The sequence below is a fragment of the Salvelinus sp. IW2-2015 genome, linkage group LG6.2, assembly GCF_002910315.2.
Source record: "Salvelinus sp. IW2-2015 linkage group LG6.2, ASM291031v2, whole genome shotgun sequence".
Classification (NCBI taxonomy): Eukaryota; Metazoa; Chordata; class Actinopteri; order Salmoniformes; family Salmonidae; genus Salvelinus; species Salvelinus sp. IW2-2015.
Window position 1 is genome coordinate 797,358 of NC_036846.1, and position 17,590 is coordinate 814,947.

The window sequence follows — 17,590 nt, forward strand, 5'->3', positions numbered from 1 at the left end:
GGAAATGGGGCTGAGCACGCCCCCATCGACATCGCAGGGCTGCAGTGGAGTTCCTCTGCGTCCAAATCACTGAAGACTAAAAATGGTCCACTCACACGCGCACAGATGGGAAGATTCCAGGTGAAAGCTATGATCCCTTATTGATGTCACCTGTTAAATCAGCTTCAATCAGTGTAGATGAAGGGGAGGAGACAGGTTAGTCCATTGTGACATGGATTCTGTATGTGTGCCATTCAGAGGATGAATGGGCAAGACAAGATTTAAGTGACTTTGAAAATTAGCTGGTTTGAGTGTCAAGGGTTGCTGGGTTTTTCACATTCAACAGTTTCCTGGGTGTATCAAGAATGGACCACCATCCAAAGGACATCCAGCCAACGGCAGGACAGTGGTCGAAAACAGGTCATTGATGAAAGAAGACAAAAGGAGACTGACACATTGTGCAGAGCAACAGACGGGCTTGAGGTCGCCAACTTGAGTTTGTCAACCAAAGACCCATAAAAGAATACACAACTCGTCGTACCTGGACACGAATGGGGTATGGCAACCGACAAGAAACCGCGGTTGCTGTGGGCTACGGAACGAAAACACTGGACATTGAAGAATTGGAAAAACATTCCCTGGTCTGATGAATCCCGGTTCCTGCTGTTTCGCGCTGATGGAAGGATAGGGTATGGAGAAAACCACGAGTACATGCATCCATCATGCCACGTGTCAACATTGCAGGCTGGTGTTGGTGTAATAGTCTTGGGTGTGTTTTCATGGCACACATTGAGCCCCTTAATAAAAGTGGAGCAACGTTTGAATGCCACAGGATATCTGAACATCACTGCCAATCAGATGCATCCCTTCATGGCAGCAGTGTATACATTTTTGAATGTATTTTTTCAGCAGGATAATACCCCGTGCCACAAGGATAGATTTTCCCAGGAATGGTTCCACGGCCATGACAGGGAATTCAGCTTACTGCAGTGGCCTGCCCAGTCACCAGATCTCAATCCAGGTGAGCATCTGTGGGATGAGACGGAACGAGCTATTCGGAGTAGAGGTCCACAACCAGCCAACTTGATACAACTGAGGGAAGCATTGGAGTCAACATGGGCCAGCATCCCTGTGGAGCGCTTTCGACGACTTGTAGAGTCCATGCCCCGACGAACTGAGGCTGTTCTGAGGGCAAAAGGGCGTGCAACTCAATATTAGAAAGGTGTTCCTAATGTTTTGTGCACTCCGTGTATATCAGGCGTTGTGAAAGGAAGGCCCGGGAAAATTGTTAAAGACTCCAGTCACCCAAGCCATAGACTTCTCTTTGCTTCCGCACGGCAAGTGGTACCGGTGCATCAAGTCTGACACCAACAGGCTCCTGAACAGCTTCCATCCCCAAGCATTAAGACTGCTAAATATCTAACAGAATGGCCACACAGACTATTTTATTTATTTATTGAACCTTTATTTAACTAGGCAAGTCAGTGAAGAACAAATTCTTATTTACAGTGACAGCCTACTGGGGAACTGGGGAACTGCCTTGTTCAGGGGCAGAACGACAGATTTTTACCTTGTCAGCTCGGGGATTCAATCTAGCAACCTTTCGGTTACTGGCCCAATGCTCTAACCACTATGCGACCTGCCGCCCCAATCTTTCTCATGTGACCTTTGTATTTTATTTATATTTTTGCACTGTCTCAATGCACACTCAGAGGACTCTATACACTCACGCGCACTGACACACCAACACGCACATAACATGTGTTGTGGAAATTCTTACACAGGGACACTTGAAGTCAATCTTAATATTAATCATTGTTTCTTTGTCAATGCGCTGGAGAGGTTCCATCCAGCTCAATGCACCATAGTACACATGTCAATCAGGAGCTCTGCCTGGGCAGACCCAGCAGTTGTCTTCTACACGGCTATACACAGTCAAGTTATGTTTGCATGATTTAGCATAATTAATTCATCATTACCGCTTTGTTTCATTCATGTGACGACCAATACTGGTTCATGACATGTGACAGACCAATACCTCACGAGGCTTCTTCTCTCTAAGCTGACCTTGAAACGGAGATATCGTTCGTTCTCTAAACAAGGTTCTGGGCGTACTGCCAAATTGCAGCTACTGATAAGTGAGGATTCTTCAGTCAGCCACTTGCATGAACATAGAAATTGGTTTGTAGAACAGCACATGAATAGAACACAGAAATGAGTTATCAGAAAAGCACAAACATTGAAATTCCCATTACACATGCACACACATTTATACTGACTCTACACACACTCACATACAATCTTAAGGCTATTAAATCAAGTGTATTTATAAAGCCCTTTTTACAACAGCAGATGTCACAAAGTGATTCTACAGAAACCCAGCCTAAAACCCCAAACCAGCAAGCAATGCAGATGTAGAAGCACGGTGGCTAGGATAGGGAAGTGTCTGTTGAGTTAAACAATAGCCTGTGGCACTGCAACAGTTGATGGGCCTGTAGTTTCTTATTTCAGATTATACATTTCTTATTGGAAGCTGTTCACTCTTGAGGGGCTGGCTCTGGCTAAAATAGTATACACAATCACGTCTCAAATCAATTACTTTTAATATAGAAGCCAACGTTGTAGCCTACCATAGGCAAAGTCGGTGAACTGCGAGTTTTTATTACAATAATTAAATAACACTATAAACAATATTAGTTTTATGATGGTACTCTGGTTCTGCGTCTCTCTACCGAATAGCTCTGTGCACACAGCGTCCAGCGCTCTGATTGGTCCTGGGAGCTCCAGAGCGACGCGACGCTTTGGGAAACAGTGGCGCAGAGAGAGACTAGCTGTAGCGTAGTCTAGGTACCAGCACCGGAGGAGACCGGATAGAAAGTGATGTGATCTGATACGGGTAGCTACGTGAGGACTCGCGCTTAAAAAGTGGGCATCACTTCTCTGTCCTATATCAGTGTCGTCGTTTTAAGCGGTGGCGTAGAAGCACGATTGTCAAACGCGGTGAGTGAATTAATGTACATAAAATGTTGTGGTTGTGGGTGCGTTGCGCCGTTCGCCTTTCAGCGCGGTGATGTGATGGGGAGAATCTTGGGTGGGAGAGAGACAACAGAAGATGTACTGCGTCTGTTATTGACACTGCCTTTGTAGCTTGTTTTCGGGATTGACTACAGATTGACGATCCTTCTGCAATATAGGACGTTCCTGCTTGATTTATATTGAAATCGGTGAGGCTGCAAGGATGATGGTAAGGATAGAAATGTAGACTGCTGTATCCTACAACGCACGATAACGGATTGCAAAGGTACTCCACCCGTTTAGTGACATCTCCTTGACATGGTTATAAGTTAGAAGGTTATATCGCCTATTATTGACGCGTTATGTTGGTGGCATATTTAAGGCATAAGTATCATTTATTATTTGGTAACAATCCAATTATTAGCTTACAACACCTTTAAAAAAAATACTAAGGCCTACATTCAAGGCCTACACAAATTCCATTAAAGTATTTTCTTTCTTAATATTTCTTAACTGGAGTAGGCCCAAGCCTTTTTCAGTAATATAGGCTACAGTACAGATCTATGAAGACAGTGTTTGAGGTGACTATGTTAAATATTCACATGGATACCACAGCAGCATCTGTTCATCACAGTGTGTGACAGACATTCACAACACCCCTCTCTTTCCTATTTCGACTGAGACGTGTTATGTGTTTGTTGCTCTTCAATCACACTGTGATCGAGCTGTGAGAACTCACCTACTGAACCAACCTGTGACCTGCTCGAGTCATGAGTGCTGCTCGGACACTTGTGGCTCACCGGTATGTCAGTACGTAGAGGATACCAGACGGTATCACCTCCAGTAGAGTGAATGATTGGTTATTCTCTCAACTCCAGATCCTGATTATTCCTACAGTTACACTTTGAGGGTTGGTTTCCCAGACACAGATTAATCCTAGTCCTGGACTAGAAAGCATGGTCAATGGAGAATCTCCATTGAAATAGTGCAGGACAAAGCTTCATCTGTGTCCGGGAAACCGCCCCTGAATCTTGTAGACATTTCTCAGCTGTTTAAAATGACACCGTTAGTTGACTTCCTGTAATATGGGTTGTAGTACCATGTTTGGCAAGGTCTCATGAATGACCTACAGTGTTGGGAACACAAAGATGTGTGTGTTGTAGGACAACAGCTGAGCTGAGTGGCGATGTGAGCCCAACGTCTCTGCTGAAAATTGCTGTGTCATTGTCCTCTCTCTCTTTCTTTCTTTCTTTCTCTCTCTCTCTCTCTCTCTCTCTCTCTCTAAAAACATATATCTCTCCCCTATTTGTCTCGTGCCATTCTGCTAATTGAGACATGCAGCATCAGGAAAAACACACAATCTCAGTAGGGATCTAGTAGCTCTCTCCATCTCTGAGATTTATGCAAAGCAGGCATTTGAGCATTTGAATATTGGACAGTTGTTACTTTATGAACTGCTTCCTTGTCAGTTTTGGTGTTTTGCCCAGGACAGGGTATTTATGCTGTTCACAGCAGTTCTGCTTACCTCAGTACTAAGGAAATAGTCGGAAGATTGCATAGTGAGAAAAACATCAAAAACTGTCCTGAAATCAGTAGCTGCAGGTATAATGTAACTTCACAGAGAGAGACTTAATGTCCTTATGAGGACATGTTTTGTGTAAAATACACTATATATACACAAAACTATGCGAACACCCCTTCAAATTAGTGGATCCGGCTATTTCAGCCACACCTGTTGCTGCCAGGTCTATGAAATTGAGCACACAGCCATGCAATCTCCATAGCCAAACATTGGCAGTAGAATGGCCCGTACTGAAGAGATCAGTGACTTTCAACGTGGCACCGTCATAGGATGGCACCTTTCCAACAAGTCAGTTCATCAAATTTCTGCCCTGCTAGAGCTTCCCCGGTCAACTGTAAGGGCTGTTATTGTGAAGTGGAAATGTCTAGGAGCAAAATCGGATCAGCCGCGAAGTGGTAGGCCACACAAGCTTACAGAACTGCGAGTGCTGTCCTCGGTTGCAACACTCACTACTGAGTTCCAAACTGCCTCTGGAAGCATCATCAGCGCAATAACTGTTCGTCGAGCAGCTGCACACAAGCCTAAGATCACCATGTGACCGAGTGGTGTAAAGCTCACCGCCATTGGACTCTGGAGCAGTAGAAACGCATTCTCTGGATGGATTAATCACGCTTCACCATCTGGCAGTCCGACAAATCTGGGTTTGGCGGATATCAGGAGAACGCTACCTGCCCAATGCATACTGGCTACTGTAAAGTTTGGTGGAGAAGGAATAATGGTCTGGGGCTGTTCTTCATAGTTCGGGCTAGGCCCCTTAGTTCCAGTGATGGGAAATCTTAACACTACAGCATACAATTACATTCTAGATGATTCTGTGCTTCCAACTTTGTTGCAACAGTTTGGGGAAGGCCCTTTGGTTCAGCATGACAATGCCCCAATGAACAAAGCGAGGTCCATACAGAAATTGTTTGTCGAGATTGGTGTGGAAGAACTTGACTGGTGTCACGATCGTGTGGAAGAGATTCGGACCAAAACGCAGCATGAGGAAAATAAGCCATCTTCTCTTTATTATTGAAGAAGGCAAAACGAAACAAAACACTTACAAACTACCAAAACAACAAACGTGAAGCTAAATAACGTAGTGCACACACAAAGGCTACAAACGTTCTACATAGACAATTCCCCACACCAAACTAAAGCCTATGGCTACCTTAAATATGGCTCCCAATCAGAGACAACAGAAACCAGCTGTCTCTAATTGGGAACCCATTCAGGCAACCATAGACTTTCCTAGACAACTACACACAACATAGACACAGCTAGACAACTATACTAAACATAAAGCCAACTACTCTAAATAAACCCCCTAAACCTTACAATCACCCTGGACACTACAAAACCCACATAAATACCCATGTCACACCCTGACCTAACTAAAATAATAAAGAAAACAAAGAATACTAAGGCCAGGGCGTGACAACTGGCCTGCACAGAGCCCTGACCTCAACTCCATCGAACACCTTTGGGATGAACTGGAACGCCGACTGTGAGCCAGGCCTAATCGCCCAACATCAGTGCCTGACCTTGCTAATGCTCTTGTGGCTGAATGGAAGCAAGTCCCCACAGCAATGTTCCAGCATCTAGTGGAAAGCCTTCCCAGAAGAGTGGAGGCTGTTACATCATTAAAGGGGGGACCAACTCCATATTAATGCCCATGATTTTGGAATGAGACATTCGACAAGCAGGTGCCCACATACTTTTGGTAATGTAGTGTATCTGGTAAAAGTGTACTTTACAGTATGTCTACAGGTAGCCTACATTAGTCTACTGATTGACCTTGTTGACATCATTTGTGCCATCTCTGAAAAAGGGAGAAGGAGAGAGCGGGAGGGAAGAGTTCCAGAAGCCCTACAGGTGCTCTCTGTCACCAAAACAACATCCAGAGAAGGGATGAGGGGCCCTCATGAAAAAGTGCATTGTGTGGGGATATTTTCTCTTAAAAGGACCTCTCTCTCTCTTTTTCCAAGGGCTTGTCTTGTTTTCAAATCTGCTGTGCCCATGTTTTCCACCTTTTTGTTTGTTTACCTGTGTGTGTGTGTGTGTGTGTGTGTGTGTGTGTGTGTGTGTGTGTGTGTGTGTGTGTGTGTGCGTGTGCGTGTGCGTGTGCACGTCCGTGCGTGCGTTCATTCGTTGGAGAGGAGTATGATTGAATTGAAGAACCGAGTATAGTAAAACCAACCACTGACAGGCCTAAACTCAAAACCTTGTCTCTTCCTGACGGCATCTGAATTGACAATGATACTCCCCAGTCCCCCTCTCTCTTTTTCTCTGTCTGTGTCCACCTGGCATTGCTAACACAGAGCTGAGACCCAGGGAGATGAAAGGGTCAGATAGAGAGTATTATCTGCTCTACAGCATGTCAGCATCTTGACCTAGCATAGGTATACGTTCCAACAGCATTAGCCTTGGCAGGGTGCATCGGTTGTGGATTAATACATTTACAGCGCTAAGCCTCATGATTGCCAAGTATGTCCAGAAAATAGAACCCAGGTTATAGGTTTGGCACTGTGTTTTAAACCGGCACCAGATGAGAAAGAGGGAGACCGAGGGTGTTGCTGTATTGGGGCACAGTTACAAAACACATGGCAGAGTGCGTCGATAAAACCTTTCGCTATTGGTTCGATGGGTTGCCAGAATGTTGAACAAAGCTTTTAACGCCGTGCTAGTGCCATGGCAACAGATCAATGCCCGCGAACCTGATGGTCTGTAGGACTTTATGGAGCCATACGGAGTGTCTTTATTCAGGTGTGCTTCCCGTTTAGACTGGCAAAGTCATATGCTGCCTTGTCTTGTGTTTTACTCCTTATACCTCCAACTCATTCCTGTGATCCTCCTAACTCATCGCACATGGAGAAGACGTGACTCAGGCCAAGTTTCCTTCAAGCACTGTGGTGGATAATGGAACGACATCACCCGTATCAGATGTTGAATTCCTATGAGAGCTTGGAGCTGGTGTGCTGGTGTGCTGGTGTGCTGGTGTGCTGGTGTGTGTGTGTGTGTGTGTGTGTGTGTGTGTGTGTGTGTGTGTGTGTGTGTGTGTGTGTGTGTGGTGTGTCGGTGTGGTGGTGGTGTGTGTGTGTGTGTTCTGTGTGTGTGTGTTGTGTGTGTGTGTCTGTGTGTCTGTGTGTGTCTGTGTTGTGTGTGTGTCTGTGTTGTGTCTGTGTGGTCTGTGTGTGTGTGTGGCGGTGAGTGAGTGCGCATGTTAGGGGACTGAGGTTAAGGTCAGGAAAAGGGTTAGGGTTAGCGAAAATGCTCTCCTAACCTGCTACAAAAATCTTTATGTCAAAGGGGCGTAAAAAATGTGTGTGTGTGTTGTACTCCTAGTGAGCCCTTCTGTCTTCTCTCTAGGTTTGCAGGGATCCCCTCTCCAGTTGACCTCTTGACCTCTCGTCACTCATGATGTCCGTCCACACCCCCCCGCTCTCCCGCAGTGGCTCCTCCCCTTCTTCTGTCGGCTTGGCCAATCGCAGCGGTCCCCCTGCCGCCCCTCCCACCTCCCTCAGCCTGCGCTCCTCCTACAACCAACTCCTGGGCCATGATATCATAAAGGAGTCCCCTACCGCCATGGAAACGGGGAGTTCCGCCACTTTACCCAAGAGTCGCCATAGATACGCCATGACCAGTGTGCATAGCGCCATGGGACTGAGCGGCAGACGCCTCCCCACCAAGTCCTCTTCATCCTCTGCCCTCTACTCCTCCTCCTCTTCCTCATTCTTCTCCACCAACCCCAAGCTGGCAAAGGATGGTGCCAACCTGCAGCGGAAGGCCGAGACACAGCAACAGGAGCAGAGTAAAACCAACACAGAGGTCAAAGAGCAGGATGACATCATCACCCCCATACGCAGCTCTGATTGGATGGAGAGCGAGAACTCACAGGACCCGCTCCCATTTTGTCGGAGGACAAAGAGCTTTCTGGAGTTCCATGAAAAGGAAGAGGACCCACCCAGTGGAGGAAACAAAGAGGAAGACTCTCCTAGTGGAGGCAATAAGGAAGAAGATCTTCTCAGCAAGGAAGAGGAGGAAGGGGATGAGAAGCACCCCTGCCCTGAGAAAGACCAGGTCAGCCTGGATAAAGAGAGAGAGAGACCGGAGGAGGAGAAACAGACCCCAAAACAGGAGGAATACAAAGAGGAAGAGGGTGCCACTCCAACTGCTGCACAGCCTCTACTGCTGCACAGGGTCCACTCTCCCGCCATCTCTCCCCTAAACCATCTCAGCTGGGCCCAAGAGAACAAGATCCAGAGTTGCCCCACACTTCAGGGCAGAGAGGAGGCCCTAACCCAGGCCCAGGGTCACCCACACAGCGTTGAGACGCCCCCCAAACCCCCCCGAAGTGCACAGGCTCCCCCGCCCAGAGTGATCAAGGTGGAGCTGCACCCCAACAATGAGAACCCGTACCTCCACCGCCCCCCCTCTGCACCCCATAAGCAGCCCAGGGGGGAGGAGAGCACCCCTCTTCTGCTCCAGACCCCCCCATCATCGTTCAGCCCGGACCCAGAGAGAGGAGCTTCTAAGCTGGGTAGTCTAGGTACGAAAGTGGAGTCTCCCCTGGAGGATGAGGACTCCAGCTGGACCACCCTGTCCCAAGAGAGCCCCTCCCCTCAGACCCCACAAGAAATAGGTGAGAGGATTAGACACCTTCTGATTAGCTGGCTGGTTGATTGATTGTCTGTCAGAAACACGTGACAACAGAGAGCCCTCAGAGCAAGTTGGTCAGGGCGGGGGGGGGGGGGGGGGGGTCTATTTGACCTAGACAACCGTCTGTGTATTTGACTAGACAATGTCTGTGTATTTTGACCTAGACACAACCGTCTGTGTATTTGACCTAGACAAATCGTCTGTGTTTTGACCTAGACAACCGTCTGTGTATTTTGACCTAGACAACCGTCTGTGTATTTGAGTGTGTCTAAGTTGTGTGAGTGTGCATTTAGTATGCGTGTGTGTGTTTGTCTGTGTATTTCTTCTCTATCCGATTCAGTCTGCCTACATGCACAATTACGTTACCTGTGGCTACAGGTGATGTTGTGTGTGTGTGTTGTATTAGTGTATGTGCGTATGTTTGTTACTGTCTGCGTGTGTATTAATGTGTGTGTGTGTGTGTGGTTGTGTTATACAGCAGATGTGTGGGTGAGGGGGACCTTCCCCCAGGCTGGCGTGAGGTCACAGACCTATCGGAGGTCTACTTCTGCATGTCCCTACTGGCACACCAGTACGACCGCCCTGTCTCCACCACCACGAACACACACACCTCCACCCACTCCCTGACTCACAGCAGGGAGAGCACAGTCACCCTGAGACCGCTCAGCGAGGTGAGGCCGGACACACACCACACACCACACACACACACCGTACTGTCTGTACACACACTCACACACATACACACACCACACACACACACACAACACACACACACACACACACACACACACACACACACACACACAACACACACACACACACACTTACTTCTGAGGTCCTGTTCTCGAGTTCTCTGAATAAAGTTAATATGATCTCTCTCTCTCTCCTCTCTTCTCTCTCTCGTCCTCTCTATCTCCTTCTCTTTCTCGCGCTCTCTCTCTCTCTCCTCTCTTTTTCCTCTCTCTTTCTCTCTCTCTTCTCTCTCTTTCTCTCTCTCTTCTCTCTCTCTCTCTCTTCACTCTGTCTCCCCTCTCTTTCTCTCGTCTCTCTTTCTCTCTCTCTCTTTTCCTTCTCCTTCTCTCTGCAGGCGTCCCAGCAGTTTGGTATCAGACAGTTCAGTGGAACTGTGCCTCATCCCTCCGGCTCCTCCTCCTCCTCCCTCTGATGTCATTCTGCCTGTCCGAGGCTTTGACAGCACCCACCTGCACTGTCAGTATAAGACTACACACTACGAATGGGCACACTGTACACAGGCTCAGAATATGACTGAATCACATGTGTGCCTTAAAGAATCAGGAATATGTAATAGATAATAAAAACAAATCAATATACTCATATAAAATTTAATCAGATATTACTGTGCCCTCTCTCCTCTCTCATCTCTCTCTCTCCTCTCTGTCTCTCTCTCTCTCTCTCTCCTCTCTCTCTCTCTCTCTCTCTCTCTCTCTCTAGGAGCTGAAGGACTACCCAGTCTATCTGACCCCAGCCTGAAAGCTTTTGAAGGAGCTACTCTCCGTTACGCCTCACTGAGACTGCAGTAAAACACACATCACAAAAAATACACACACACATATACACACCCAAACACACACCATAAAACACACAGACATACACAGTATTTACCAGACATTCAGTAAAGCCTGTATTTCTGGTTGGCCCATTATCACATTTCTCCTTGCCTTTTCACACTTTGCTGATGTCTTTGCTCATGGTTGTCTCTCCCTCTGTAGCCCTGCCCAGTTAGAKACAGTGGACCTCAACAGTGCTTGCACTGACCCAGAGGGACAGGTGAGAATTTATTAATCACTGATTGTACAAGGTTGGATTTGGTCGAAAACAATGGGATGCTAACCATGCTGTCACCTATCCAGTGTTCACGGAGGGAAGGAAGCGGGGGAAGGAAGGAGGTAATGTGCTGTCCATTGAGATGATCTCTTTCTCCGTGGCACTGCCACCTATTGGTAGTTTGGTGAACTACTGCCCAGTGCCAAGGCTCTGTGGCTGAATGGGAGGTTTTAGTGCCCCCTGCTGGATTAATGGTGTATGTACATGCTCCCCAACAGAGAAGGAGGGGTGTGTGGAGGGTGGGGGCACTCATAGTACGTTCAAGTTTGATGAGGAGGACTGTTGGTAGTGAGAATGAAGAGAAGGTAAAGAGAGGGAGGAGAAAAAGAGGAGGAAGAAAGGAAGGATTTAGAGAGAAAACAATTAGGCCTAATGCACTTGTCACCATGCTGACTGGGAATTGCTCTGTTGAACATAATACACACAACATAATCGGATGATGGAACCATTGAAAAGTGCCGGGTGTGCGCGTGCGTTTCGTGTACATCTGTGTGTGTTGCAGTCTGTGTGCATGTTTGTCCCTGTGTGAGAGTTGGAACAAAAGCCCGGGGTCTGTCCCTAAAGAGAAGAATAATGCGTTGTGGTGCTCTGAGGGACGGCTGGCTCTGGGATGCACTGAACCACACAGCCTATTATATTTCATGCCTATTATATTTCATACATTCACAATACTCTCACACCCTCCTCTGATGGCTCTCTGCAAGTCCCCTGGACCTTATACCAACACAATTTAAAGAGAACGTTTTTCTGTGTCAGTGTAGGGGGAGGTGTGCGTTTGTGTGTGTGGTTTTGTATTAGTGTTTATTAATTCCTTGCTCCATCTATGTGTGTGTATTTCAGTCGTTCCCGGTGCGTTCTCTGGGCTGGGTGGAGATGGCAGAGAGAGACCTGGCAGAGGGGAGGAGCAGTGTGGCTGTCCATCACTGTATCAGGCAGTTGTCGTACTGTAGGAGGGACATACGAGACTCGGCAGGGGTCTGGGGAGAGGTGAGGACCTGTGTGTGTGTGGGGGGGTGCGTGGGGGGGTGCATGGTGTGTTGCTTCCGTCCCTGTTCTCGCCCTAACTTGGCCTTGAACCAGGCAACCTCTGAACACATCAACAACTGCCTCCCATGAGGCGTCATTACATATTGGTCCACAACAGCTGCGGCTCTTGCAGAGCAAGGGAAACAACTAGTTCAAGGTCTCAGAGCGAGCGACGTCACCGATTGGAACACTACTAACGCGCAGCGCTAACTAGCTAGCCATTTCCCACCGGTTACACAAGCTTGCGTGCATTCGCTTGTGTGCGTGCGTGCGTGTGTGTATGCACTTTGTGACATACATAGTTGTAGGATGCGCCATACAGATACAATTTGATTGATTGATGTATGGAATTATTGATGTATTGATGTATTGATGTATTGATTGATGTATTGATTGATGTATTGATTGATTGGTGTATTGATTGATGTATTGATTGATTTATTATTGGTTGATTGATGTATTGATTGATGTATTGATTGATATATGTATTGATTGATGTATAGATTGATTGATGTATTGATGTATTGATGTATTGATGTATTGATGTATTGATGTATTGATTGATGTGTTGATGTATTCATGTATTGATTGATTGATGTATTGATTAATGTATTGATTGATGTATTGATCGTCCCATCAGGGTAAAGGCATGCTGCTGGTGCTGCAGGACCGTGATCTGACCCTGGTCCACCCGGACGACCACAGCATGCTCCACTCTCAGCCAATCAGCAGCATCCGTGTGTGGGGCGTCGGCCGAGACCATGACAGGTGAGGAAGACAGAGGGACATGTCTTATAGGATAGGATGAACTTTAATGTCCCCGAGGGGAAAATTGTCTCTCACACAATAAATGTGTGGGAAATACACCATACCCCTGTATTACAGCTGTAGCACACCTAGTGAATATCCTGTATTGCTGTATTACACCTAGTAGAACACCTAGTGAATATGCTGTATTGCTGTATTACACCTAGTAGAACACAGAGTGAATATGCTGTATTGCTGTATTATACCTAGTGAATATGCTGTACTGCTGTGTTACACCTAGTAGCACACCTAGTGAATATCCTTTATTACATCTATTACACCTAGTGGCACACCTAGTGAATATCCTTTATTACATCCTAGTTGGCACACCTAGTGAATATGCTTATTACATTATTACACCTAGTGCACACTAGTGGAATATCCTTTATTGCATCTATTACACTAGTGGACAACCTAGTGAATATCTTTATTACAATCATTACAACTAGTGGCACACCTCAGTGAATATCCTTTATTGACATGCTATTACACCTAGTGGCACACCTAGTGAATATCCTTTACATCTATTACACCTAGTAGCACACCTAGTGAATATCCTTATTACATCTATTACACCTAGTGCTACATCTAGTGAATATCCTTTATTACATATATTACACACCTACAGTGGCACACCTAGTGAATATCCTTTATTACATATATTACACCTAGTGGCACACCTAGTGAATATCCTTTTATTACATCTATTACACCTAGTAGCACACCTAGTGAATACCCGTTATTGCATCTATTACACCTAGTAGCAACACCTAGTGAATATCCTTTATTACATCTATTACACCTAGTGGCACACCTAGTGAATATCTTTATTACAATCTATACACCTAGTGGCACAGCCTAGTTGACTATTCTTTATTGGCCTGTTACACCTAGTAGCAACTAGTGCAATATCATTTATTATTAATTACTTCTGAACCTAGTTGGCAACATGGCTGAATCTACTGTTATTAGCTCTATATATTCTACTAGTGATACATCTCTAGTAAATATTCTTTTATTGCTGTATTACACCGTAGTAGACCATAGTGAAATCCTTTATTACAATCTATTAACCTAGTTGGCAACCTAGTGAACTATCCTTTATTGCTGTATTACACCTAGTAGCACACCTAGTGAATACATTTATTACATTCATTACACCATAGTGGCACTGCTGAATTTCTTTATTACGCTGTATACACTAGTAGGCACAGCTAGTGAATATGGTTGTAATGATAAGTATTACTTGTAAAAGACACCTCGTGAACTATGCTGCATTGCTGTATTACACCTATGGCACCCTCGTGAAGTATTGCCTGTTATTGCCGTATTAACCTAGTAGAACACCTATGATGAATATCTCTTTGGCTGTTGCACCTATGAGTATGCTGTTATGTGCGTATTACACACTAGTGATTATGCTGTATTGCATCTTCGATTGACACCTAGTTAACAGCACCTAGGTGATATCTGTATTGCTGTATTACACCTAGTAGGTACATCTAGTGAAATATTCTGTACTTGTGTTATACACGCTACGTGAACATATGACTGTATCTGCTAGGTATTATAACTAGTAGCACACTAGTGAAATATCCTTTATTACTAATATTTACCACATATTTGCACACTGGTCGAGTATGCTGTTTGGATGTATTTAACAAGACAAGGTTATTGCACAACTCTAGTGAATACTGCTGTATTGGCAGTTGTCATGCAGTTGGCCTGGGGTAGGTTTTATGAAGTATAAATATTTACTCTTTCCCCTCTCCCGTCTCTCCTTCTACTCTACTGATGTACATTAGCAACCAACCCTTGGTCATAGAGATTTGGGATCATCAGGAAGTTGGGGGGTAAATGAACTATATTTCGGTAAATCGACCATGAATATATGCGGTACTTAAGGTATATTGCAGTTCGGTTGCCCTCTGACCATCTCTATCAACTGATAGAATGAACATAAACTCTACTGTGGAAGTCTAACATAGAGTATTGTGATTTTCACCAAATGGATTGTGTTTAATTCAACTGTTGAATATAAATTATTTGTGAAGAGATGAAATGTATCTTTAGCTCTTCAAATGAGAGTTGGGTTTTCATAAGTTTTGGGCTCTGCTCATCAGTGCCGCCATGTGAAGAGCCATGGGTTTATAAACTTTTCAATAGACAACCCCTCCTCCCACTAGATATAGAATTGACAAAATATACTTGTGTTCCGAGGATGAGGAGACGGTCTATGTCAGTAAGTGGTTCTGAATAATATAGATCAAGAAAGCCAACATAGCATGACGACTTTTGGTTGTGAATGAGTAATGAACTTGAACTCGTATTCAACTTACAGAAGTGATACTACCTAGCCGTTGAGTCTAAGACACAGCTGCTTACAAACGCAGGTTTGTGAAGGACAGTCAAGATCTCCGTCTACTACACAACGACGTTACTACAACGTATCCAGTGACACCAGAAGACATTCTTAAGGACAGAGGACTCGGGTTTGGACACGGTCGCTTCCATCTACACCAACTACGAGCGCATGCTGAGTAAATATTTATTGATTTCCTTTCAAATGGGTGGTAATTTAGAATGCATAAGAACTGTATTTACGATAAGCCTGCAGCTTCGCCTCTTTCCATCTCCCCGCTCTTGTCACTTAAAACCCAGCCCTTTTCCTTTTGTAACAACTGTCATAACTGTTCCGCCCGGCTAGGGACGTTTTCCTTTATGACGGCAATTTGTAATCAAGTTAGATTTAATTGTTATGTGTGATCTGTGTGATTAGTTTTAGATTTATAAATAAATAATTAACCAATTTTGTACGCTGACGTCAACTTTTACCAGGGTTCGTGAAGATAACCAATGAATTTTCAACTTTCAGAATGAGAATGAAATAAGATGACGATTAATATTGACTGCTATTGATGTAAAATATGATTAGGTCTTTAAGAGTTTATTCGGAAGATAACAGCTCTATAAATATTATTTCGTGGTGTCCCTCCTCTCTAGTTAATTACATTTACATGATTAGTTCAATCAGGTAATATTAATTACGGAGAAAGTATTTTATAGAATAGCATGTCATAAAACTTAATCCGGCATAGCCAAAGACACGACAGCAGTATTACATCTAGTAACACCAAGTGAATATGCTGTATTGCTATATTATACCTAGTAGAACACCTAGTGAACATCCTTTATTACATATATTACCCCTGGTAGCACACCTAGTGATTAGCCTCTTTGCTGTATTACACCTAGTAGCACACCTAGTGAATATGCTGTATTGCTGTATTATACCTAGTAGCACACCTAGTGAACATCCTTTATTACATATATTACCCCTAGTAGCACACCTAGTGATTAGCCTCTTTGCTGTATTACACCTAGTAGCACACCTAGTGAATATCCTGTATTGCTGTATTACACCTAGTAGCACACCTAGTGAATATCCTGTATTGCTGTGTTACACCTAGTAGCACACATAATGAATATCCTCTTTGCTGTATTACACCTAGTAGAACACCTAGTGAATATTACCTGTATTGCTGTAATACACCTAGTAGCACACCTAGTGAATATCCTTTATTACATATTTTACACCTAGTAGCACACCTAGTGAATATCCTTTATTACATATTTTACACCTAGTAGCACACCTAGTGATTAGCTTCTTTGCTGTCTTACACCTAGTAGCACACCTAGTGAATATGCTGTATTGCTGTATTACACCTGGTAGCACACCTAATGAATATTCTTTATTTTATCTATTACACCTAGTAGAACACCTTGCTCCGTTGTTGTTGTGAGAGAGATTAAACCCAATTTTTACTGCTGAATCAACTTGTTAGCCAGGTTCGTGAAGATAACCAAGAATTTACAACTTTCAGATGAGACTGAATAAGATGACGATTAATATGTGACTGCTATTGATGTAAAATATGATAGGTCTTAAGAGTTTATTCGGAAGATAACAGCTCTATAAATATTATTTCTGGTGTCCCTCCTCTCTAGTTAATTACATTTACATTTATAGTTCAATCAGGAATATTAATTACGAGAAAAGTATTTTATAGAATAGCATGTCATAAAACTAATCCGGCATACCAAAGACACGACAGCAGTATTCACATCTAGTAACACCAATGAATATTCTGTATTGCTATATTAATAAAACCAGTAGAACACCTAGTGAACATCCTTATGAACATATATACCCCTGTTGACACCTAGTGGATTGCCGCTTTGCTGTATTTACCACCTTAGTAGCACACCTTACATGGAATATGCTGTTAGTTGCTGTATTTAGTACCTAGTAGCACACCTAGTGAACATGCCTTTATTACATATATTACCCCTGAGGTAGCACCACCTAGTGATAGGCTCTTTGCTGTATTACACCTCCTAGTAGCACACCCTGTGAATTATCCTGTAGTTGCTGTATATCACCTAGTAGCACCACCTGTGAATACCTGTATGGCTGTGTCTACACCTAGTAGCACACGATAATGAATATCCTCTTTGCTGTATTACACTAGTAGAACACCACGATGAATATTAACCTGTATGCTGAAGACACCTAGTTAGCCCAACCTAGTGAATATCCTTATTACATATTTTACACTAGTAGCACACCTAGTGAATACCTTATTACATATTTTACACCTAGTAGCACACCTAGTGATTACTTCTTTGCTGTTTCTT

At 44.4% G+C, this 17,590-nt stretch overlaps 1 pseudogene; it reads left to right on the forward strand.

Annotated features, from left to right (window-relative positions):
• The first annotated feature begins 2,726 nt into the window (after positions 1-2,726).
• LOC111965480 (amyloid beta precursor protein binding family B member 2-like) overlaps positions 2,727-17,590 on the forward strand; it is a 61,829-nt pseudogene continuing 46,965 nt past the window's right edge.